This window comes from Anomalospiza imberbis, chromosome 2 (genome assembly GCF_031753505.1).
Source record: "Anomalospiza imberbis isolate Cuckoo-Finch-1a 21T00152 chromosome 2, ASM3175350v1, whole genome shotgun sequence".
In the NCBI taxonomy this organism is placed as follows: domain Eukaryota; kingdom Metazoa; phylum Chordata; class Aves; order Passeriformes; family Viduidae; genus Anomalospiza; species Anomalospiza imberbis.
The window spans coordinates 107,020,436-107,046,785 of record NC_089682.1 but is presented as its reverse complement, the minus strand read 5'-3'; the positions used below and the strand labels follow the sequence as shown (position 1 = coordinate 107,046,785).

The following is a 26,350-nucleotide window of genomic DNA, read 5'->3' as shown; positions in this document are numbered from 1 at the left end:
AAAGCAAAAACAATCCAGAAACAATAAACTACCACAAAAAAACAATTAACAAAAAAACCATACCAAACCAAATTCCCCCAAACCCACCAACCCCCACCAAAAAAACACCAAAAAACCCCCAACCCCCGCCAAAATTATACTCTAAAAAGACAGAAAAGAGAGGGACAACAAAGTTGCAGGGGTATTCTAGCTCTATACTTTCTTACAACAAAAGTTCGCTCAATTTACATATTGGGGGAGTGGTCAATTTAATTATTATGGTTCTGTAAAGTTGAATGGAAATCCACAATTTAATGTCCCATATTTTTTCACCAGATGAACAAAGTCCATCAGGAAAACAATTAAAGAATAATTCTGCATGATGTACCCTAAATTTCCTAACTGCAAAACTGGAGTCAAAATAGCCACGCAAATTAACAAAAAAAAAAAAAAAAAATTCAAATCAGAAAAGTAGAAACCTGTCCACAAATTTTAATGTCCTGTTTCAGGTTTTGGTGATTGGAGTCCCAGATGGGTGAGATACAGGTGGTTATTTTCACCAAAGCAGAATATTACTACTAAGTCAGTTTTAATTTCATTTCTCTTTAAGAAAAGAAACAACAACAAAAACCCCCAAACCATCACCACTTTATACTGATTCCTAATACAAGAATCTTCAAGTTTAAGAAGAGAATGCTACTGCAGCACAGCTATCTATTGCCCGTTTCACTGGAAATCTGAAAACATCAAGTGCATTTCTTAAAACCTTATCACCTACAAGTATGTTTACAAGCAACTGTCAGTTTTCATTATGAAGTACAATTCTGACAATGGTACGGAAGAGCTAGGAAATACAAATTCTAAAAGCTCAAAATTAAGCAAAATGAAAGCAAACTAATCATCTCATCTTTGTAACCTGATGATTTCTGTGGAATCCAGTTATCGTGGTGACTTAGGCCTTATGGATGTTAAAGAATTTTATTTAAAAGAGCAGCTAAAAGTGCAAAGCATTTGCAGACTAAAGTCAGAGCAGAAGTTCACAACAAACTCACAAGACTAAATATTATGTTTTACTTCTAATAATATACTATAATTTTCATAATTAGGTTTGCCAAGAAAGTTTCCTTCTCTGCTTTGCAACAATAGCCACAACCAATAAGACAGTTTGCAGTTAACATAAAATTTTTGTGAAGTCATTCCTGAAGCCAGCTGTGAATAGTTACAAAAGGATCTCATGATAATGAGTTCACTAGGTGATAAAATGACATCAATTTTAACATAAAGATAGGCACAATAATGCAGATAAGAGGAAAAACAGACGACTAATGAATAGCAAACACATAACACTAGGTTCCAACAAGACACTGCTACAGAGGAAAGATCATGTGGACATTAGAGGCAATTCGATGAAGACTTCTGCAAAATATTCAGCAACTGATGGAGTATAAAACAAGCAGAACATTTGGCACTATCAAAGGAAAACGAAAAATAATTACACTAGTGTGTATAGACATGGAACATGTAACTCTGGAATGATAAAAGAGTGAGAGAACAGTAACAGCACCATCAGCACTGCAGAAAGGCTTACATGTACAAAGAGGCAACAGCGAGGTTTTTGACAACAGAAAGAATATGAAATTCATGTAGACTGATGATGGGGATCACCAAATTTTGACTTGGAGGCAGGGAGTGTTCAGTCATTTACCAGTGGGGAAGCCATGGAAAAAACAGCTGTTTTTGCACACAGCAAACAGCACAAGGGTGAAGTTAAACAGCAGATGATGTGTTGAAGTTCAAAAATACCAACAAGTTAAAAAATAACTTTTCAATTAAAAATCAGATTATTCAAATAGTCAGAATCAACAATGGCTACTATGTTTGAGAAGGAAAACCCTCCTCAAAAAGCTTCTCACTCCTGATAGCTCAAGCCACACGGCAGTCAAGGCACTGCCATCTTCTGTCTTCTTCATTTTTGGAAGGCAGCTCCTTACAAGCAGCCTAGCTCTGCAACCAAGACTGGCTACAAATCCATAGGGACACACTGATCCTCAAGTCCCACTGCAAGAAACTCAACATTTTCATCTCCTGTTTCAGATGACACAGATGACAGACTCATCCCACCTAGCTCTGAGCACTTAAAGGAGTCATGGGTGACCAAAAAGCACTGTCTCCTTCACCCTCCTTGTGCCAAAGCGGAGACAAGCACCTGGGCCACCATGAAGCCACCAACCTAACTGGACAGACACATGCCCACAAGGACCAGCAGATGGATTGTGCCACTTGCTCTGTACTTCAGAGGAAAGATTTACCAACTTGAGAGAGCAAACAAACCCATTTGCTCTCAGGCCTTACTCTCTTGCCTTTCAGTTGTGTCCTCCTCCTCAAGAAACTGGGGAAAGAAGCTGGGACAGAATCGGAGTGAATAAGCAGAGAGATGAGAGGGACTGCATCCCTCCTGCCCTACAGAAGTGTCCAACCAGTTCTAGCTCCATGGAAGAGGTCCAGATCCAGGAGACAGATTCAGTTGTAGGTAGCACTCTCCAGCTCCTCCCCCGAGAGCGATGTTGTGGCTTCTTATCACTTAGGACCTTTTACACCAAGGATTAAGCTGAAGGCTTGCTCCCCGCTGGCGTTTCCACTTCAAAGAGCTGCTACTGTGGATACTAAAGCCTTTGAAAGTGGCCTTGCTGCACAGTCCTGAGCATTAAATGAGGTCTTCAAAAAAAAGAGGCGGGGTGGGGGGGAAGTGGAAAGTGCACTGGCTTTATAAATACATCAGTGGGGCCACTCTCAAAACCTTTCATGCCATCTCCAATGTGACAGAGAAAATCTTAGAGTTTTTAGCCGCCACCCCCAACTCCCTTAAAATTATGGCAATAAAGCAATCCATCCCCAAAATGTTTCCCAGCATTAGCAGCGAGGAACTAAAATACACGAGGGAATTGTAAAAAAAAAAAAAAAACCCACACACAAAGCAAAAAAGTTTTTAAAGACAAGCACTAGACTCCAGGACAGCGGCGCGCCGTGCTGCCAGAGCATGTTCAGCATGCCAATAAGGACTGCAGCACTGCAATCCCCAGCACCAGCAGCCCACGCACCGGCGTCCTCCTCTGCAAAAGCCCCAGGCCACACCACGTTTTGGCTACGGGGTGAGGAGATGAAGGTGAGAAAGCTGGCATTGGTCTCCTCACGGCAGAGAGAGGCTGTGCCACAGGTGAACACAGCCATCAGGGAAATCCCACATGTGTTATCACAGCCTTTTAAGTAAATAAGAGTGCGGCAGTGCTGAAGTCCTGAATCATTAACTGGGTGCAGAGGTACGCTCCTGCCAGCAGTGAGCTTGCCTGTCCTGCCAGGGGCACAGCCACAGGGGTCTGCTGACAAACCGAGGCAGCTCCAGGCTTGAAATATGCATACAGCTGCTGATAACAGCACTGCAGGTAGTCTGAAAAGTGGAAGGAAATGCCCAAAAAATATTTAAATGGACTAAAATAGGGCTTTGCCAGTCCTAAAAGGTAGCCACTTTACCCACCTTGACATTAGCAGGAGTGTCCCACAGAGAGCTGCCAAAGGAGACAGCGAAGGCACAAACCCGACATGCTGAAACCCAGCATTGAAACACCATCCTTCTGAACAATGGAAAAAATGGAAAACTTGTCACTTGGAAATTGTAGGTTAGTTTTAGACTAAGTTCAAAACACTGCCTATGACACCTATAAAGTACGTAAATAACGACAGATTGAGAAAACTGGGGGCTAGGGGACTGAGCCATTTAACATACCTGAAGTATATGTAACAGTGCAGTAGGGGGGAAAAAAACCCAAAACAAAACCATAAAATTCCTCAGATGCTCAAGATAAAAAGTATTCAGTCTGGATAGGAGTGAACACTAGAGGGTTAAAAAAATCAAAAAATCATTTGCCAGGCCACTTGAAAGTGATCATACACAAAAAACCATACTGAAAAGCTGCCTTCAGAATTCCCATGAAAAAAAAAGAAAAAGGCATTTCTAACCAAATCCTAGCTTTCTCTTCCATAAAACAACCACAGGTAAACCTTCCTGCATTTTTCCTTACTTGTACTCTCTAATTCTGCCTACTGTCAGAGGTGCAGTATTCCCTGCAGGAGAGAAGATTTTAAAGCTCATGAACATCCAGACTGACCTTGTCTCTATTTATGAGTTCAGCAATGTATGATACCCAGATCTTCCCAAAACACTTCCCAAAATGTTTATCATCCACTCAGAAACTGGTGAAAAAAATCACTGATCTAAAATAGAAACAATTAATAGACTCTGACATATTGGGAGAGTGGTAAATTTAATTATTATGATTCTGTAAAGTTGAATGGAAATCCACAATTTAATGTCCCATATTTTTTCACCAGATGAACAAAGTCCATCAGGAAAACAATTAAAGAATAAACCTGCATGATGTTAGGAAATCCTAAATTTCCTAACTGCAAAACTGGAGTTAAAATAGCCACGCAAATTAAAAAAAAAAAAATTCAAATCAGAAAAGTAGAAACCTGTCCACAAATTTTAATGTCCTGTTTCAGGAAAATATTTTTTATTAATAGAGTCTGAATATGAATCATCTGTTCCTATTTCTTGATTGACTTCTTTATGCAATAACTGTATCACTTAATCCCTCCCACTGTCTTTATCAGTTATTGCTTTTGTAGTACAAAAATCATTAAGATGAAAAATTTTCTTTTTATGAGATTGCGTATATTATGTATGTGTATAAGTACTCATGGACAGATATCTAGGTATGAAAAAGAAGGGAGAAAAAAAAAGGAAAAAAGAATAATAAAAAGAGTGCAAACCTCTGTGTTTATCAATTTGTTTACAGCTGAGCTCTTCTAGCTGGCAAAGTTTCAGGTATCACAAGCCCACCAGGTCTTTTGCCAGACTTATGACTCCAGGAATCCTACAAGTCTTCTGCAGAAGCAACAAACTGCACACTGGCAGTTCTCAACAGCTTTAGTAATCATCAGTAGCACAAAGAGTCCCCTACATAATTAGTATTTTTTTGTGTTAGTTATAAGGATTTTGCATATAATCCCCTGTTAGATATGCTCTTCAATCTTCACAGCCCCAGACTTTTCCTTTTTTAGCACGCCTGAAATACTGCACTAAGAACTTGACATCGCCAGCATTATCAGGAGAGAGCTCGGTGTTTTAACAGCCTGGTTAGAACAGAATGACAAAAAATTGTGGCGATTAAGAAGTTGGCAGATTCTAGAAAGGGGATGCATAACTTCTTTCTCCTCATGCACCCTCTACTCCAAATAGAGCCAAAAAGTTTGGTTTTAAAAGAAGACTTTTTAAAAAGAAGACTCTATACATATCAATAACCAACAACTGTCGCTACATTTGCTAATAATGTATAAGAAGATTAGTTTAATTAGTCAAACAGTTAACACTGCTATTATTTGAACTAGTTTTCAGCACAGACATGCTCTTGAAATGAATTTTATTTTCCTCAGGCTATAATTTCAGCCTGTTTACAGACCAGTTACATAGCACTGGTGCACATTAGTTAAACATAATACATTGTATTAAACGCATCAAATTAGTTTCACAATCAAAGGTTTTAAAAAGAAAATACACACTCATAAATTTTTTAAAGTGATTTAGTTATTTTTTGCTAAAATTTTGCAACAGCCATATTCATAAAAAAGGGAAAAAATAATTTGACTTTAAAAAAAGTATTTCTTCCCTGCAAGAGAAAAAACATTCCTTAAAGTCAGAAATTTCTAGTAACATTAGGAAGCATAGTTTCACTAATAGCTATCATGCAAAATTTGAATATTAGCAATGTGTTAAAACTGTATGCAAAATAATTAATAAGTAATTTCAATCAAACACTCTATTTCTCATCTCTAAGTATTATAAAAACTGAACATTTTCCAGAGCTTTTATGAGTAAACACAGTACAGATTATTTCTGACATATTTCTGAGCAACAGAGAAGAAAATTCATTCACAGCTGAGGTGATACCTGAGTGCTGGAAATCCCACGCAACATTAAGAGCCATTTTTCTTGCTCAGAAAAAAAAATAAAAGTGGTAGCACATAATTATCTCACATTTCTGTAAAATGTACACTTACAAATTAAGAAGTTGATTTGCCTTAATAAATGCTTTGTTGTCAAGCACTATACTTCAGGACCTCTAACTCATTAGAAAATTCTATCTTAGGAAAATAGAGTAATTCTAAACAAAGTAATTATTCCTTGAAAACAGACAGATTGCACATCAGAAGGTTACCACACTAATAGCTCTGATGAAATACCCAGAGCAGTTAAGTAGAAAAGATACTACTAAATTAAATACGCACCAGAATCTGGTCTGAAATGCTTTTAATACCAAATAAATGTAAATACAGAATATTTAGTACCACCTCTACTCTCTAAGCTGAAGGTTCATTTACCTAGCCATGTAAAGCAGTAGTATATATATGCACCTTGATCAGGAAATATTTTTTTTAATCCTTTTGTCATTTGATTGTCTGTCAGTAGTTTGATACAAACTACTTGACTAAGTGATGAATGCAAATTTTCACTTTGGTAGTCAGGCATAACAAGATAACTCTAGACATTGTGATCTACAAGGTACAGAAACCAGACACTGAAATTATCTGCAAGTAAGAGATTGTCTCAAAACAGGAGATTGAAAAGTTTCTCTGAAAGCTGTGCATAAAAACAGTTTTATTTGCAAAAAATAAATATTTGTCTCATATTTTATAGCTTTAAAAATATTATTTTACTTGCTTCTAATTATCAGTTGAACAGTCTGCACATGAACAACACATTTAAGTATCAGAGAGAGTTAAACATATATATCCATACCCTATGGATTGGTAATAATAATGCCCTCCATCCTGACGTGTTTCATTTGTAAGCAGGTCTTGAAATCCTCAGAAGATACAAGGTTGTTTTCACTTAGAAGACTGCAGCATTCAAGACTAACTGGTTCATGAACTGAGTGTGTGTCAACAACCCAGCCACAGGTCTCCAGCAAGTACTTGGCCAGGGAGCAGGGAAGTGCTATCAACCTCCCCTGAGCAGAGTCAGCGGTGAGGAGTTGGGAGGTGACATCAGGAGTTCTGAGTACATGTCCTGTTCTTCTCCTTGAAAACTGGGAGGGGCAATGCACAGTTGGTCTATGGACAGCTGGTCTAGAAGGGCCTACTTGCCACAATACTGTTAAAACTCGTGTAACTCATTCCTCTGATAAAGGAAATCTTGAAACTTTCTCCCCAAAATTACATCACTGAAAGTTCTTTTTAGGCAGCAAAAGGTTCTTCTACCTGATTTCTCTTTAATAAATTGATCTTTAGTCTTCCTCAGTACATACACTTATTTTTTCTATCAACATCCTAGCTGAACATAAATATGCAATGTACATGGCTATTACAAAATAAATAAGCCTACAACATTTTCTTGTCTCACTAATGGGTAATCTTAGGGAAAAAAAAATTTAAAACCCAACTATATTATATACTGTACATATAAATGATGCTGCTGTAACACAACCGAAGCCAGCATGTTAATTCAGGTCACTAACTGGGTGACATCCTGAAAGCTACTGAGCACCATCAATGCATATGGCAGTGTGAGAAAGTTGAAAAGGCTACAGCATATAACAGGATGAGGAAATGTTCTCAGAGCCCTCCTGCAACATGATGGCAAAGTTTGCTTCCTATCTAATAAATAATAATAACAACTAAAAACTACTCTTTTCTTCCAAAATTTTACAGACTTCTGCTCTCTCTAGAGCATTTAACATAAATCTTCTCCATTCCTTACTGAGGCTCCTCCTCTGGAAGAAAGTTGATGTGCCTTAGCACAGTGAAATCATTGCTCTAAAAGCCAGCCTGCTCATTAAATTATTCTGCTAGCTGTGTGTTCTCTCATTAAAAATGTATAAAGATCAGATAATAGCAGCACATATTATTAACCTTGTTTTCCTTGTTTTCATGTACAGGTTCTGTTTTGCTGCCTAGACAAAGACCTGGAAAGGGCAGTTTTCTACAACAAACTACAATAAGCTAAACTACGATATGAAAATTTCCACTGGCTTTCATTGAAGAGCAAAGGAATCACAGTGCAGTCAAAAAAACCCCATACTTTCATTACAGGGTAAAATATTGCAATCTTGTTGTATACTCCTACAAATCTAGCACAAGCACTCTTGGCTTTAGTTAAAACTTCCGATAGGGAATTATTTAGATCAGCCAGTCTAATTCACCTAAATCTTCAAACATAGCTGCTATAAACTTCACAGATTTCCAGGCTGACTCCTTCTCCTTAAAGCTAGGCTGCACTTCCAGACAACAAGCCAGCTAAAAATCCAATTAGGGTAGCAGCACTTCTGAAACACACTGACCTATTTCCTTTTTTTACTTGTTTTAATATGCATATACTCATGATCTATTTCTGAAGAGAGCTATTTACACTGGAAATTAATACCCTTTGAAAACAAGTTACCATAAAATCCACCTATTCCACCCAAAGAGAATCCAGTCACGGGAGAAACAGTGTTTCCCCGAGTCCCCCAAGCAACACATACAGTATGCAGTATACTGCAGCAAACTCTTGAAACATTCGATAAAAGACAACGATCCTCCTACCTTGTTTAGCCCTGTCTATTCGACACATTCCCAACGTGAACAGGAACATCTGATATAAACAAACAGCCACATCTTCCCCATCGCATCATGGTGACTAAATCTCACACGGAACGATGAGCAGCCTGTAATGTTTTGGGTTTTTTTTTTTTCTCAGAAAGCCTTGTGACTTATCTGGGGATTTTTCCTCAGATGATGAAGCAGACACAGCCTAAACTCTGTTGCTGAAAGACTGCAGCCCTTCCTTCTCACAGAGCCCTCCCAGCATATGGCAGCCAATCACACCCAGCTTCGTCAGCCCTACTGCTCTTAAACTGATCCTAACAGGATGATTGACACGGCAACACAGCACTTCTAATGTGTAAAAACAATGCATCCATACCAATGAACCTGGAATTTCCCTCGCACAGGGAAGGAGTTTTACTGGTGAGGCAAAGCGATAGCTCCATGAAATAACAGACACAGCAAAAGCAAACAACTCCCTTTCCCTCTGCTGCAACAGCAGCTTCAGCATTTCTTGCAAAGGCTTTTCAAAGCCTTTGCTAATCGTAAACATATGCACAAACAACATTTCTGAAACTGCAAAACTGCAGTGGTGCTGTTTTGTTTGTAAAGGTGAGACATGCACCATAATGAATCAAACCATCTGTCTTTTATTTTAACATGCAGCCAAAACATACTCCGATTCAGGCAGTAATAGTCTCATTTTAATACTGCATAATCTTATGTGCAGTGTCTGCATTTAACAGCAATACAATCATAACATCTTTTTGATTATTTCAGACCAGTTGTAAGGGACTGCAGGTATGGGATGCTTCTCAATGAAAACAATCTATATGATGGTGTTTTAATTCATATCCATGGCAGACAAATCCCATCAGCAGCATCTAAACTCCATGCAATTAGCTTGCAACTGATGTTCATTTGTGTCAAGGTTCTGGCATAAGGACTACAATACCAGTTGCCATTTTCAAGTCAAGCTGTGGGCAGCATGACATGCTTGGTACACAAGGTCTGCTGTGTAACTGGTCTGTCAACCAGTTTTCCTGCAAATTTTTCTAAAGTTTTAAAACATGAGAACAAAGCAGCCAAGGATTATTAAACAAGAGTTGCAATTAAGAAAAATACAAAAAGGAGCTTAAGCTGAAAGTCAATCTTTATCCAATAAGGGATAAAGATTGCAGCGCAACAGTACTTTAGGCAGCAGTTTAGGCAATTCAAGCCACTACACAAAAAAATGTGTAAAATGTGTTTAAAATGCCACTAAAAGTTTAGAAATATGAATAGACAAGAGGAAAACAAAGCTCTCATTCACTGGCAGCTCTGTCCCAAGGCTCCATTGTTTCCTGTGGACTATTTTGCATATTATAAACACAGCTTCCCAAAAATCATTATTCCTCTATCCAGCAAGCAGCAACTCTCCTTTGGGCTCCACCATCTCCCCCACAATTTGTGAAAACCCTCCCCTTCCAGGCATGGCTGAAACGTGTTCCTGCCAAGAAGGCCCCTGCCAACCAGCCCTTACTTTCTGTTCAATCACCCCCTCCATAAAAAAAAAAAAAAAAACCAAAACAAAACAAAAACAACAACAAAAAAAAAACAAACCCACAACCCTCCTCAAAAAACCCAAATAGTTGATTCTGGTGGGTTCGAGAGAGCCTGGGGACAAGGGTGGTAACTCCACCCATTATTAAGATGGCTTGGTACATTTCATCAGGATTTTCCACATTCTTTTGACTCTGCCAAACTTGAGCTGCCCTTGTTAAAAATTTTCCATGCAGGACATCTGCTGTAGGATTTATAGACTTTTCTGCCAAAACACAGTTTGCCTATTTCTGAGATAACCTAGACAAAAACATGTTGCTCTGCCATCCTTGTAACTCACTGGGGAACTCTGGCTCCTCTGCCCATATTGGGGCAGCCTTGAAATTTGCCAAAGTGCTGACCCCTTGCTTTTTTGATGTTGTTTTTAAGGGTGGTTTTTTAATATATCAAGGTTTTTTATATGCTTTGCTCTGCACATTAAAATATTTTCCTATTTGACAAAGCTTTAAAACCTGCTAATATTCAGCTGAGTCACAGCATCTTTTCAATTTTTGTTTCTGATGCCTACAGTGCAAATCTCAGAAAGTGTTCTGCAGTAAGCGTCTGATTCCTTCAGCCATCCGTCCATATGTGGCTGGAAAGGCACCAGGCCCACAGTGCGACTGAGCATGTAATGGGCTCAAGTTACAGGAGATTAGCAGGATTTCCCCTGTAACTGCTGCTCCCATCTGCCAGAGCCCAGACATTGGAGCTGACAGCAGGAAGACAACCTCGCCTGTTGCTCTCATGACCCTTCGGCTGGTGCCCCACGGACGTGCGTGAGACAAGCCCTTCAGAGCGCGCTGCAGAGGGGATTCTCAGAAAGGTCAGGTGGGCCAAAACATACCATGAGGCTGGGCAGAAGAGGGAGAGAGTGATGAGAGGGAAAGGGAGGAAGAGATGCAAGAGCCAGAGTCTGGCTAGTCTAGTCGAGCAGGTTACAACACAGAGGAAGATGGTGCCCCTGCCAGACGAGGGAGAGTAAGCAGCACAGGCAGCACCAGCCAGCAGGAGCCTCTCCAGCCTCTCTCTCCACAGACCCATGTGCATTCATACCACAGCATCCACGGAGAGATTCTGTGGCCCATTAGTTCACTCCATCTTGCAAGTTCCCTCAACCCTTCCCTGCCACAAACCCAAGGCAAGTCACTAACACAACCCCTGAAAAGGCACGGGCTCAGCACTGCCTGCACAACCCAATTTCAAGTGCCACTGCTTCACAGCGCACAAGCTGGTCTTCAGCCACTGCAGAGTCAAACAGGGCTGGGGTGCTTCCAGACAGCATTCCTAGGACTCCTGAACCACAAACACAAAACTAGCAGCCACACACCCACCCAGATCCTCCCTCGTGTGGGTTATTATATTATAGATTCTCCCATGACAAAGGATCAGAAGACCCTCAATTCAATGGGGCGTGCCGAAAACACATCACATCCCATTTGTGAACCCTTTAGCGAAGACCCATCCAAAAGCTCAAGAGAAAATATATGCTCTTTCTCAAAAATGGCACCTGAGTAGTACCATAGTAAGGCATGACTTCATGGACTGCAAAAAAATAAATTTTTAAAAATAATTGTTCTGTACATTGAGGAGTGAGTTCTCAAATGGAGATGTGCCCATGTACCCATTCATTTTTCACATCAGTTACAAGAAAAAGGCCAGAATTTCAATTTTCAGTCTGATTTATACAACCATATTATATATTTAATTGCAAAACAATATCATCTTAGAGAAGCTGAGAAATTCACATGTCAAACTCAACAAAGAATAACAAAGGTAAATTTCCAACTCAAAAAATGCCATCTGCTCTGCCTGATATGCTCCTGTAATTAATGAATCAAGGGAAAAATGCTTCTATCAGTGACTATTACACACAATTTTCTGAATGGTCTTGATACAACTTTTGGAGAAAAGTGAATTATTTTGGAAGTAATAAAGAGGAGGAGAAATGAAAAATGCAGAACCCACACAGTTATTTTTCCTTCCTTACTCTTGAATCACAGCAATTAGGTCTAATTCCAGAAACAACAAAACTTGTCAATTTAAAGGGAGTTTTGCAAGAAGGGTGGAACATACATAACACTAGCACCGAAGTCACCAAGCAATTTATGTGATATTCAGTTGCAGCAGATTGATGATTTTGAGCTGTGCCTAGATGACCTATGGCAACAGTGACATTTTGGTAAGTTTGGCAAAGACAAAAAGAACTGCAAAACTATTTCCTGTGTCAGTAATAGACTCTTCCCTTAGTAACTTCCCACAACTGTTACTATGAGCAAAATTCAGCTTTGGTAGCTATGGTCTGAATGACAACATAAAGAAAAGTCAAAGCAGCTGCCAAGATTTTAAAACTAGGCACTCATGCATAATACCACTGATGCCAGCTTTTGCAAAATACCTCAATCTCTATATTGGGGCTGAAGGGATGGTGGAAATCATTATTGAGTTAAAAATTTAAAGAGTAATATCAAAATTCCAAGCTACTAACTGGGAACAGGTTCTGAAAGGACGGGTCTAATCTTTGTTTTAAAAACTGGCTCATCACAAGAACTATAAGTCTGGCTTTTCAACTCCTTTAACTTCCTACCTCCCAGACATCCCTATATCTCCCTAACCCAGGAAAACTGGAGATTGCGCACAGAAAGGAAAACAGACTATTCTATTTTCATCATATAGATGCTGAGAGGAATATAAAATGGAAACACTCCACAGAAGCAAGCACATATTCAAGTTACATGTCAGGAATCAATCTTACCAAAATTAAGGTGGCTCCTGGAGGCTTTCCAAATGTTCTCTCTCCTTCCGCTGCTTGCACAAAGAGTTTAAGCCATGTCTAAATTGTGAGATCCAAACACATGGGTTCAGGCACACATCCAGTCTGCATCCAGACTTTATTTTAAGATGACACCAATTTCCCATCAGGATGAAAACTAAGTACATGTGCACAATTCCTTTAGAGGGTGGTTCCAGTTGGGAAGGGTGATGAGGGCATCAGCCAGAGAAGAACTGCAGTTCACTCCAACCAGGCTTTTGTAGCTGAATGTTTGAGACACATACACCAGGTGCCATGGAGAGCTGAGCTGCCTCAGGATTGTAGCCTTATGCACTTAGCTTGAAATACATTTGACCAAATATAAACAACCACATTTCACTGAGTCACTCTACTCCCCCTCTCTCTTTATAGTCACTGAAGAGAAATAGGCATTTGTGGGCTGTGATTCATCCTATCCCAAAGTAGCTATTCTAAGAGATTCCATCATATCCTAAAAGCATCTGTGTTTCTGTATTGGTTACCTGAGATGGTCACCCTTAGGCTTCTTCTATCATGTCCTTCATTAAACATGTAGGAGATGAAATCTTACTACAGAAGAAGCCTTATTATGAACATAAATATTTAGGTATTTCAGTTACATACACTGGATAGCACTTTAGATTTTCAAATTCAGTTCAAATAACTAAAGACATTAGCATAGAGCTAAAGGACACCTGTATTTTGACAATGTACAGTTACAGCTTTGGTGTAAATCCTCAGCTTGTCGTAAGCATGTTCCAGCTATGTTGCTATATAAGCTACATAAGCTTGTTCTCTAAGCTATGCTGAACATGTTCCAGGCTTTTTTTTTTTTTTTCCCCCTGACTGAACAGCAATCTTTGCACTCACTCACGCTTTCCTCCTTTGAACAACTGATGGACACCAAATTAACCTAAGAAGAGTTGAACTGGGATTCTCCTCTTGATTTTCTTTTTCGTTTTGGAGGGAGACATATCTGGGGAGAGGGAAGGTTGGTAATACAACCATTATCTTGTTAACTCTATACGGCAAATACTATAAACTGGCAAAATAATAAGCTCAGTAAAATAAATTGGCAAACCACCTACATTGCCTTACTCTTAGAACACTGACTTATGCAAAAGTTTTTTCAGGAAAGTGATTCTGTTTTTCTTCATGACAGCTGAATAAAAAGTCATTTTCAGTTTGCTCATCTGAAATACCAAATTACAGAAGTATAAAAACATTAAAATTGAAATTTTAATCATCCAAACCCAGATATACAGTTTCTTCTAGATGCCCTGGGAAATTTCTGTTGGCCTTTAGTAGCCATTGCTGGAAGCACTGGGTTACTGGTATGTCTTACATTTGCCAGTCCCACACACATGTCCCAGATATAAAATTGCCTAGTGCCATTTTAGATGCCATATATTTAGATACTTGTACCCATCCAAAAATGCAACCATTTCCTCAGAAATATTCCTATCAGAACAGATCTTCCCAAATCTTCCAGCAAAATGTAAAAGGGTTATATACAAAGCAGGAACCCTTTATCATCAGCAGCTGAACCCTATCCAGAATATGTTTATGAAGCACAAGGAATCACAGTTTAAAAGTACAAGCACTATTTAAGCCAGAAACATATATCATAAATACAAGAGAAATCTGCAAACTGACTTCATGTCCCCCTAGTTTGTACAATACATGCCATGGCCAAGGACTTACCTGATGGAAGCCTCCCGAGCCTTCGACTTCAGCTGAAATAAATACTAAATGCTTAAGCCTTCATAAAAATGTATTGCAAATCCATGTGGTTAGGAAGAAAACTTCCCAAATGTGTCAAATTAAGAAGAAAGCGAGTGTTGTACCTTTAGGTTTTTAATACTCAATTGGAAACAATGCAAAAGTGTAATCCAGCACTACCCACTGATGTACAAATCATCTTCAGTGAGACCCCCATGTACTAGGAAGTTCTTCCATCACTGATAAAAACATGCTCCTTCCTCCTCAGACCCCTCCATGACTAATTTCCTCCAAACCCATTGTTCTGGCCTCAGATTTGGAGTAGTTCCTATTCAAACCCACAACAGGAGGAAACCATTTGATAAATCACCTTTTCATAAAAACTACTAACCACAGCCACAAAGTCACATGGGCATAGGAAAACCCTCTTGTGTTTCAAGGAATGTAGTGGAGGATGCATATACTAAACTTCTGCCCCTTATCTTGGGGATTTCCAACATATTGGGAAGATACAGGAGCAAGAGCTGTCCTCCAAGAAGCTTGTAAATGACTAAAATTAGTGCTTCATGTAACTATAGGAGAGATGTATTCCAAGTAAGTTTTCTGCATGCAAGCCCAGTATTTTTAAAATCTATGAAGATTCAGTTATCAGCCTCAAATATATTTGAAATCCTGCATAAAATTCAAGCAATGGCTCCAAATAATACATCTTTAAATGAGTGATGTAATGCAAACTCTCTAATTATCCTTTAAATCAAAAGCTCTATTTTATTAATCCATTATAAACCCAAAGGGAAAAAATGCCACTGAAACTAAGCTACATTTTGAATTTTCCCATCTTCAATTAGCACAAAAATAATTCAACTTGCTCTTTCTAATTCATTAAAATTACGCTATTGTTTTTGCACTACTGCAATACAGGTGTAAAACAACCTAATTTAAGAGGTGATGCTGCCTCTCATTTCCCTATAAGCTGCCTCTTCACAGCCTGAGTCTGTAGGGTAGATGCTCAGGGGCATGCAGCAAAATCAGCAAGCAATCTCCACTGTAAGCAGAGAAAATAGGCTCCAGGAAACTTCACAGAAAATGAAAGCCAATTGGATAATTTTTGTTTTTTAAAATCCATAAGAGCAGCTTTCAATCCCTCACCCTTTTACAGCAATTAATAACCCACACATGTAAGAGCAGAGGACTCTTTATAATTAAAAAAGCATTACTTTGGCAAGAAGCGAGGGCCTGGAGTATGTAAGTGCAGGGTTTTATTTCTTTCTGTGAAGTATGGATGACAGGTAGGAGAAAGCTATGCCAAGTGAACTGTTGGCAAGCAACTAGTCTTTTGGTTAACAGGCAGCTCTGTTTTGTGAAGTCTAGGAGTTTGTGTTCACTTAGGCAAGCTTTTCTTTAAACATTAGACTTAGATGCATTCAGTCATGAGTTTTGCACCAAATTTCCATTTGCACCTCAAAAGAGGTTGCTTTGTTTCAGCTTGTTTTCTGATTACTGTGAAGTGTCAGGAACACTTTGTTGTATAATGCTTTTAAACATTACATGTGGATCTTTGCCTAATTGCTCTGCCACAACATACTATATACATGAACATGAACCTTCAGTTTTCCCAAATGTCATGTAACAGAAACCAAGAAATAAGTAGCTGTAAACAGAAAGAGAAACAAGAATTGTTTCCACATAGAAAAAAATAAGCAAACAAGTATGAGTAATGCAGGGCAAGAAACAAGGTCCTCTAGCAGAAGCACTGTGTGGGATAAAATGGCATCCAACAGCATGACCTCTGAAAACAGTATGTTTCAAGTAGCACATGTCAATATTTAATCCCACCACCAGAAAAATGAAGCAAATTACAGAAAAAAAATGCCTCAAAAAACAAAATGCATACAGGACTTCATTCACCAGAGCCCCAAAGATGGAATGGAGAGTTTATTCGTAGGGAAAAGTCTGTAAAGGGATAGCATCCAGCTTTCTAACACAGCTACTTCACACATTCTGTATTTTTCTCCAACTCTCCTCTCTCTCAAAAAAAAAACGTGTTATAAATTGACAAAACCATTCATTTGGCTGTTTCCCCTCATATCAGTTCTAATAAGGATAAAATACAACCACTAACACATATTAGTAAAGCCACAATAAGATTAGAAGATAACCTGTCTGCTACCTTTGGCTTACTTAATGGTAGTACTACTAAGGAAAGGGAAATGCAGATAAAAAGTATAAGATGAAGACTGCACAGGTCTCTTGCTGTGGGGTGTGTAGTCTTATAAACTTAAGATTTTAAGCTAAATTTCACTGCAGACCACCTGCCCTTTTCACAACTGTAATGCCACCTCATCCCCCAAAGCTGTCTTCAGCAGACCCACAAGGAGAGGTTTGCCTGTTTGGGCAGGATTGTATTAACCATCAAAGAGTTCTGTCCCTTCCTTCAGGGACAGGTAAGAACAAAAGAAACCTGTTGACAAAAATATTTTGCTGGTCCTCACGTCATAAACACTTAGATGAACAATACTAATCTAAGTATAGTACACTGAAACTACCAACCACCAAGCACCCCACAGTAGCTGGTCACCTCAGTTCAAAGTTGTCTAAAAAATTCTTCATTTGAGAAGGAAGATGGGGGGGAATTCTCCTAAAAACTTGGATTGTAAGAAACCTAAAGGGCTTTCTTACCTAGTCCAACTTCTGCCTCAAAAGAAAACTATCATCAAGAGCAGACTGGGTCAGCATAGTTTTGCCTTGATGAGTCCTGACATCTACTTGCTCCTCTGCACGACCTGCTGTGTGTTGCACTATGCTCCTAGTAACGAGATTTTTCCAACATCCAACCTGAATCTCTAAAGAAACAATTGGTTGTCACTCTCCCTTGGTGTCACGTGGCACTACTAAGTACAGTTTGGTCCTACTATTTTCATAATCATCCTCCAATGGCTGTAACAGCTACTGGACTGTCCTTTTTCATCCAAGCAAATAAGCCCAGCTCCCTCAACCTAGACCCCTACTCATAAAAGTAACTTTTCACTGGAACGAGACATGGCAATGGAACTTCATCTGAGCTAGAAGTACTTCCTTGACAAAAGCCGTGACCATGTGCTCAATTAACACTGCATGAACTAGAAAGACTTCTGCTTTTCTCTTCCCTTTACTACTGGCTGCGTATACAAGGAACTACTACTCAGATGTTTTGCATTTGCTTCTTATGATTCCTCTTTGTACTGCTAACAGAAGGGATATGTTAAAAGCTCTGCATCCTGTACAGAATTTCAGACCTTCTATTTCGGTACTCACAGATATTTTGCATGTTGAATGTACTTCTATTTTACAAAGGCATCTAAAATCAAGCCACCTAACAATAAAAAATGAAGTTACCAGTGCTTATTTTCCATTGGAGTTCTTTATGGATCCTTTAAAAACCCCCAAATTTTATCCAGCTGTTTCCAGTTATGGTCATCTCCAAAGATTTCATTTTGAGACAATGTAACTTCAAGAGTACTGGCAGCTAAAAAAATTAAAAAAAAAAAAAAAAAGAGGGGGAAAAAAAAAGGTCAAATAAAAAATCAAACCTTTATGGATATCCATTCATTCTGGTCCCTTTTTCAGTCTATTATAAATCAAATCAGAAATCAACATATAACTAAGAACCTGCTGACAAAATCTTGCTGGAGTAAGCAAAATGGAACTACAGCAGTTTCAATTATTCCTCCTGTTTAGAAAATTCTCTCAATCCTAAAAGCTTTCTGCACAGTTCTGCACTAATGACATTTTCCTCCATCCCAGTTTGTTTCCAGCAGCAGCCTCCACCAAGGATTCAGCAGCAGTGGGGACCAGCTCTAGCAGCTTAGGAACTGCTTGTACCACGTAAGAAAAAACACTTCAGTCGTCTTTGAAATTTGTGAAGAAGGATGATGTAAGCTTTCCAGAAAGGAAGAACAGTGCTGTAGTAATCCTCCTGGCAGCCCCAGGGCCATCACCACAATTCAGATGACCAAACTCTTCTGCTGCTTTGTGAGGGAGGAGTATTGAGATCCACCCAGCTCTGGCCTCCAGTTATTGCCACACCATTAGTCAAGTGGCCCCTTTACAGCTCAGGAAGTGGACAGATTTTTCTTCTCACTTCCTCTAACTCACAACAGCAAGGACAGGTTATTTTAAAATAAAAAATTACTGCCTGAAACCACCAACACCATCTTCTGATGGAATGTGCCTAAATCTTAACATTACCCTGCCCTCATCCTTCCACCACGGCTCCCATAGGAGGCATATCCTGGTCTATGCATTCCCAGGTTTCAACAGCTTGTGCCTCCAAGACAAATCACATGCCTCTCTTGTGGGACCCAGCAATCCAAATGACATGGCACACTTCATCTGCCATGGTATAAACTGGACTGGGTTTTCCAAGGAATTAAGAGGGAAAGAACCAGAGAAATCAGATACTTTCTGGTAGCTGCAAGTAGCAGAAGAAATACACTCCACTATGAACAGGAAGCAAAAAGCACAAAGCATTATGAAATTAAGTGAATGACTTGAGTAATATAAGACCTACCTCTAACTGCCAACAGGCAATACAATCCTGAGAGTGAAATACACGATATACATTGCATCACCCAAAGCTCTCTCTAGATGAGATATAAATCCCATGTCTTTTTTCCCTGCTCCTCACAATACAGCGTCCAAGACAAGCAGACACCAAGAAGCACTTTGTTCACCCGTTCTGCAAATGCGAAATCCAAGGTGCTTATATTAAAGCATCTTTATTAGATTTCATTAACCTGAAAAGCCAAAGCTAAAATCTATTCACTCAAAGATTACAATAAAGAAACAGCTTTAGGAAGGTTAGCATTAATATCTTGCAATGGAAGGTAGCAGAATGTCCCAGAATTATGAAGCTTGAGAATTTCAGCAGATACTTTGACACAAGGTTGAGCATGATAAAATCCCCAAACCTTATCACCTTGTGTTTTTTAAAAAAAGCCAGTTCCACATAATCCTCTTGGCACTTTTACAGATCACACCTGGACCAACCTGCAAAGCTGATCATATTTCTGACCTAACACTTGACAGAGAAGTTGAACATTATGGATATAGCAACACTACTGCAGTTATGGAAAGAGCATTGCCTCATTTGGGGAAGTGAAAGCATGGGCAGCTTCCCAGGCACCAAAGAAAGCGTAAGCAGAATAAGAACTGAGAAAATCCAAAACCTTGCAGATCTCATCAACACCAGCAGGGCAAGGGCCTGAGGGCTCAGGGACCCACACATCAGCAATGACCAAAACCACAGTCAACTCCTGACAAACAGCGCTCCAGTAACATACCCAAAAGTCTCCTTGATGTTATCTATCAGTATCTCACCACAGGCAAAGGACAGAAACTCTCAAATGAAGAAATGGCCAATAAATGCTGAAATAACAAATGCATCAAAGCCTATGCTAAGGCTTTCCGTGCTCAAGGCCTATGACATCCACACAGACATACTGCACAGTAAGGAAATACTCCCCTTCATGAAAACCTTGTGCACACTTGGAAAACCCTCTCAGGAAACTAAACCATGCCTTGCCCATATCCACCAACAGCCCGTTTGCACAGCTCAAGCCAACCACATTTAGACATCATCTAATCTTAAAACAGGGTGTCTTTTTTTTCCTCTGAGACCTGCGAATTCAACCATGCTACTTCTAGTCTGAAATCATGAACAAAATACTTGGAAGTCTTCTTGCTCCTAGAAAATGTAACAGTCCTACCACTGCTGAGGAAATGAGTTCATTGTGGATATACTGTCCTGAGCAACCACTGGTTAGTGCCAAATCTCCCGTTCCTGGAAAAGATAAGCAACAAAACCAACTATTGGCTCACTTCATAAGCTGAATGGTACAGACCAGGGACGTCAAACTAGAGTGAGGACATGGATCTTCCCATATTTCAAATTGTCTCTTTTCAGAGGAAGTATGGGATGATATAAACTCAACCTCACAGACCTCCTTTTTGATACCATCAGGCACGAAATATTTGTCTCTCACTAGTGGGAATACCTCAAAAGGGCCCACAAAAATATAGTTTGGGTCCTTCCTGGATAAACTAGGGTCAATGGAGAAAAGGCAGCAGTAGAAAGGTACTTCCACATCACCTCTTCCTTCCCCTGTAGAGACCTACAAAGCTCAATTCCCTATACACCACTTTTTAACATCAGTGTCAAACCACCAGGTGAATTAGCCAGCAACAGTCTCAAATTCTGCCAATGTGAAAACACAACAAACCTATTTAACATTCAGCACAAACAACTGCAGCACCATCCAAGCAAGGAGGAATAGCTGAAGTTAAACCTAAACCTGGAATTCAGTGGAAAACAGAGGAAAGCCCTGTCAAGAGTTTGCAGCCGCAGACAGACCCTAGGTTTGTTGCTTTAAGATACATGATCCCAGCTGGTCATAGGTCAGAAGTATTTCTGGACTTTACACTGACATTATACTTTCATACTGAAACGCTACTCAATAACAGCATGGCTGTCTCAGCTCTATCTAGGCAAAGAGTCATCTGTGTCCCCATGGGCAGCCCATGAAGCCTTCCAATCTAGGAAATCTGATTACTCCAGAACGTGTTATGCCTTTCCCTAAGAACACAGTGTGATACCATCATCCTCCCATCTACCAGGCTGCATCCTCACAGTGCTCAAACACCTACCCACTATCTTACAGCTCCCTGAAGCCCCAGCCCTGGGCAGCAGCAGGGCTACCTTGGGCTCTGCAGAGGAACAGCTCCTGACAGTCATCACTGCCATCAGTGACCCAAAATGAGTGCAACATGGTGGCATGCAGCTGCAAGGCAAGATAAACCGTTGAGTTCTTCAGCACTTTCAGCTTTTTGAAGAGGTCTACTCTTTCTTCATACCTGTAGTTGATTGAACCATATATTTTTATTCCAAAGCTAGAGTGTTTTGATACTGTGTTTCTCTAAGCCCTAAGTCCATCGATTATGTCAAATGCAGTTACCACAAATAATCCAACCACAATGATCAAGACAGCAAAATGCACAGGGAAAGAAAGTATCAGCAGTAGAAAAGAAAGAGATTGTTTTTGTTTTTGAAGGTTTATTCACGAGAAATGAGTGACTTGAAACTGAAAAGCATTTTTTATTAACACTCTGCCTTGACTTTCATTTCAATGACATTTTAATGAACACTTTCTAAGTAGCTCTACTTGCAAATGAACGTGGGAGAATATTGAAGAAAGGTAATGGGAGGGGAAAAGAATAATCCATCAGTCATTTTATTTCTTAGGTGCCTCTGAGAAAATAAATAATAATTCATCAGGGGAAAAGTGATCCAGCAAAGATTCGACTGTTAAAAGACATCTGGAAAGGAATAATAAGTAGAATGGAAGTGTCTGAATTATGATAGAGGGCTATGAAGAAAGACACAGTGTGATCTGGAAGCCAATTAAGTGACTTTATAATTCTTCAAAGATGAAGGCAGTGTGTTCACATCTGTCCTGAGTACTTCAGCCACAGAGAGCTAACAATAAACTGTCAGAAAAAAAAATTATAGAAGCGCCGTAAATGTGATTGTAGGACTGGCTGGAGCCATGAGAACTGAGACTTCTACCCTGGTAACTGACAGCATGAAAACGCCTTCTTTGATAACAAGTTTAATGTGATTCATAGTTCTTTATTTCTACTTTTATTGCCAGATTCAACAAAATTCAGAAATATTCAAGTAGAACTATAGTAAGATCTGTGAGGGCCTATTAAAAGGGGAGTGGGGAGTGAAGGCAATATAAACAAGAAAACTGTTCATTCACCTAGCATGGCATGACTTTCAGTGAAAATATGCCAAATCTAAATAAATTAGGCTATATAATTCTACTTGGCAGCATAAGGAGTAAAATAATCATATAGTGTTGCTGAGATTCCAAGAGCTACCCAGAGGATGCAAAAAATCTAACACCATCAGGCAGCAATGGGAATACCAATTTAATATACTTTTTCTTTCTCCCTGCCATAAATCAGGACAAAAAGTTAACAGAACTTTCTCCAGTGTCTTGTAACCAAGCTTTTAATCCAAGGAAAAGCAAAACTAAGAAGGTTCCCCAAATAGCAGTCACATGCCACTGGTGGCAGGAGTCCTGTACTACTTTTGCTGTGGTTGGTATTACCACAGTTTAAGAATCCCTAGGTTAGTAGAAAAAGCATTTAGTACTGCACAGTACAATTCTAGAGACTGCAACCAGAAGAGAAACTGCAGAGCATCTGGAGTATAAGAGATGAAAATTTCACCCACCAAGTGTTAGCAGCAAGTAGACTTTATTTTTAATCTTCTTATGACAGCTGTTATTCTGTAAAAGCCAAATTTAAGAAAATGATGCTCAGATGAAGATTTCAGCATCACAATCCCAAACACACCAATTTCAAAGAGTAGAGATCTTGGCAGGGTTGCTGTTGATTAAACCCAGGCCATTTCTTCAGAGAGAGGGCCATAAATAATAGAGGAGTTAAGTTTCAGAGGAGAAGATACGTTGAAGTGACCCACGTTATGTCATCCACCCACGTACACAATGCAGGTAGGTACCACTCCTGTGGTGATGGCAGGGATACCACAACAAAACAGCCCGTCTCTTCAGCTGCAGGAAAACAGGCACCATCCTGCAGCTTACCTTGCATGGACGGACAGACGGACCCCCACACTGTACAAATCATCAGGGTGGCTCACTGCTATTCCAAATTTCACTGACATGCAGATAAGCCACAGCATATGCCTGCAACTATGGCAAGTGCTGAAGACTGGCGTGCCCCACCTGGGAGCTCCAGCCTGTGGCAGAAGTTCTGTTGCTCGGATCTCCAACAAGCCACACTGGAGCTGGCACCCCACCACCACCTTATCACTGGAGAGAGAAACCGCAGGGCTGGCTCTACCCAGGGGCTCATGCATCCTCTAAAAGCATGAGGTTGACAGTGCACAATAGAGCCTTGTCCACAGTGGGAAAACTACATCCCTTCCAGCAGCAGTATCAACTGTACTCGACAAATGCAAATAGTATCAGTGCCAAACACAAGCTACAAATTGACATAATTGATGCCGGAGCAACTATTTTTTTAACTTTAAATACACTCAGAAACTGTATGAAAGACGGTTTCCTCTAGTCCTTGAGAGTAACTTTAGAGCATTTCCCAGAAGAGTTGAAATATGTATTTGGCCCTAAAGCTTACCACAGGTACTCTTTTCATTTGCACAGTGTGGTACGTGCACACACGAACGGAAAATAGAGGACAGATGGCTAAATTGATGCATATTTACCAAGGTACGAATACCACGTTAAAATCATAAGCACTAGGCCAAGTCACATGTTTAAAATTAATTACACTTCCGCTACTACCTACAAGTCCACACTGCTTTAAAAATCTACAAGTCTGAACAAGATACGTCAGTGTGACACAATCACTTAAGTATATTAATCCCACATGGATATCCTCTGCAGCTGAATTAAAGGCACACAAGTTATTCCTTGCTACTGATCAAATACATATTCAGCCACATTATTGTTGCCTGTTTCCCTCCCAGCAAAAATGTAAATATGCCCAAAAGAAACAGAAAACAAAACATCTGGAAACAGAAGCCTATAGGCAATGTTCTCATAGTTAAAAAAAATACGTGCGCATATTCTGTGCATATACAAATACACATGTACTACAAGGAATAAATATATAGGGTTTCCCCACAAAACCAGGAGTAAGAAAAACATTTAATTTCTGACAGTTGTTCCCCCTCTGTCCCACTCACCTTCACGGGTGACAGTCCCGTGTCGTGTCCCCGCCACGAACCTACCCAGCGCTATTCCCCGCTGGCTGCAGCGAGCCGCCGGCGCCGGGATGAAGCGGGCGGGCATGGAGCGGGGAGGGAGTATTTGGAGGAAGCCGCTGGGGCGGCCACGGCCCCACGGGGCCCTTTCCCTTTCCCTTCCAGAAGTAACACAAAGTTATGACTCCCGCTCGCCGCTCTCCCCGCTCGCACGCCGTGCCAAATGCTGAGTTAACAAAACCATAAATCACCGCTGAACCAGACGCGACGGCCCGGCAGCAGCGCCCGCCGCCTCTCACCCCGTCCCACGCCGCGGCGGCTTCCCCAGGGAAGAGGAGGGAAGGCGAGCGGCGGGGGCAGCGGGCACCCGAACCGGCGCGGGGCTCGGGGCGCCTTCCCGCGCCCTTGGCGGCGGCAGCGGGAGGGACCGCGGGTCCAGGTGCGGCGGGACGGGCAGCGGCGGCAGCTCCCCGCGCAGGGAGGCGCCGCGGGCCGCCGCGGCCGCCAGGCTCTCCCGGGGCCGGCGGCACCGCCGCCACGACTCCTCCCCGGGGCGCCGGGCAAGCCCAAGTCCCGCCGCCGCCGCGCACCCGCCGCGTCCCCGCGCGGCCCGGCCCCGCGGCGAGAGGACGCGGGCTGGCCCCGCGCCGTGGCCCCGCAGCCGCCCGGAGCGGCGGTGGGCTGGCGGCGGCGCGGGGAGAACTGGCGGCGGTGCGGGCGGCTGCCTTACCTCGGAGCGGAGCGCGGAGCGGGGGTAAACCCGCTTCTCCCAGCCGGGCGGAGGCGGCTCCGCGCAGCGGCGGCTTGTCACCTCTCCCGCCGCGACCGCGACGGCGGCGGCTCCTCGCGTAGGGGCGGTCCGGCCCCTCCCTGCCGGGGCCGAGCGCCGCTCGCACCGCCCCGGGGCCGGGCCCGCCCGCCGCAGCCCGCGCCGTCCGGCCGCCGCCGGGGCCGGGGAAGGGGCAGCGGCTGCGCGGGGGCCGGGGCTCCGGCGGGGGTGCGGGCCGGCCCGCGGTGCTCTGCCTGGAGCCCGGCCCGCGGTGCTCTGCCTGGAGCCCGGCCCGCCTCCGGGACGGGCCGGAGCGTTTCCTCCGCAAAACAACGGGGGCAGCGGCGGGCGGGCGGTACTGCAGGGCGGCAAAAATCCTGGGTTTGCGTCGTGTTGTTCGGCTTCCTTTTGACTGCTGGAGCTATGGCGTGTCACCGGTTACCGTGGACGATTTTCTGAAGGAAACAAACGCGTGGCTTGGCTCCCAGGGCTTATTCTTCCCGCATTTTGACCCGAATTCGTGAGCAGTTTCTGTTCCTGTGAAGTGTTGTTCACAGGCAAAATGGGCTCTCTTCCCCTCGCCCGCAGCAGCCAGCGCAGGCCCCCGGTACCCCTCTGCCCCCGTTCTCCCACAGGCCGCTGTCCCTGGAATAAGGGCTGGCTCCTTTCCCTAACAAACATGGAATATTCCCCTTCCAGAAAGAGGGGCAGCTGCAGTGATTCCCGGTTTGCCTCCAGCCCATCAAACTGTGCTTGTGCTCCTGTGCCAGGTGAAGCTAAAGGTGCGGTTCAGCGGAGCTGTCGGAGCACTGCCCGCTCCGGCCGGGCATCCCCAGCCACCCCTGGCCCCCACGATGCCAGCGAGCCCCTGCTCTGCGTGCTGGCTGGGCTGAAGCCTCATCTGGCAAACCCCACAATTCATTTCCAGGCAGCTCAGGTCCCTGAACAGGCAGGCAGCATCCAGGGGTGAGGCCACAGCTGCCCCGTCCTCGATGGATCTTAACCACTGCAGCATCCCAATGTAAGGGTGGTGGAGCTGGAAATAAATCAGAAAGCAGCCGCACTTCAATCTCAACTA

At 41.9% G+C, this 26,350-nt stretch overlaps 1 protein-coding gene across 11 annotated transcripts in view; it reads right to left on the bottom strand.

The window, feature by feature from the left end:
- Positions 1–25,375, bottom strand: part of MBNL2 (muscleblind like splicing regulator 2) — a 106,630-nt gene extending 81,255 nt beyond the window's left edge. For 8 of the 11 annotated variants that reach the window (XM_068182463.1, XM_068182460.1, XM_068182465.1 and 5 more), the window contains exon 1: positions 25,234–25,371. The gene's annotated coding sequence lies outside the window, so the exon portion shown is untranslated. Of the gene's footprint in view, positions 1–8,616; positions 8,899–24,485; positions 24,507–25,233 lie in introns of those variants that run through there. The other 3 variants (XM_068182470.1, XM_068182462.1, XM_068182461.1) reach the window with 3 other exon arrangements.
- Positions 25,376–26,350: the final 975 nt, after the last annotated feature.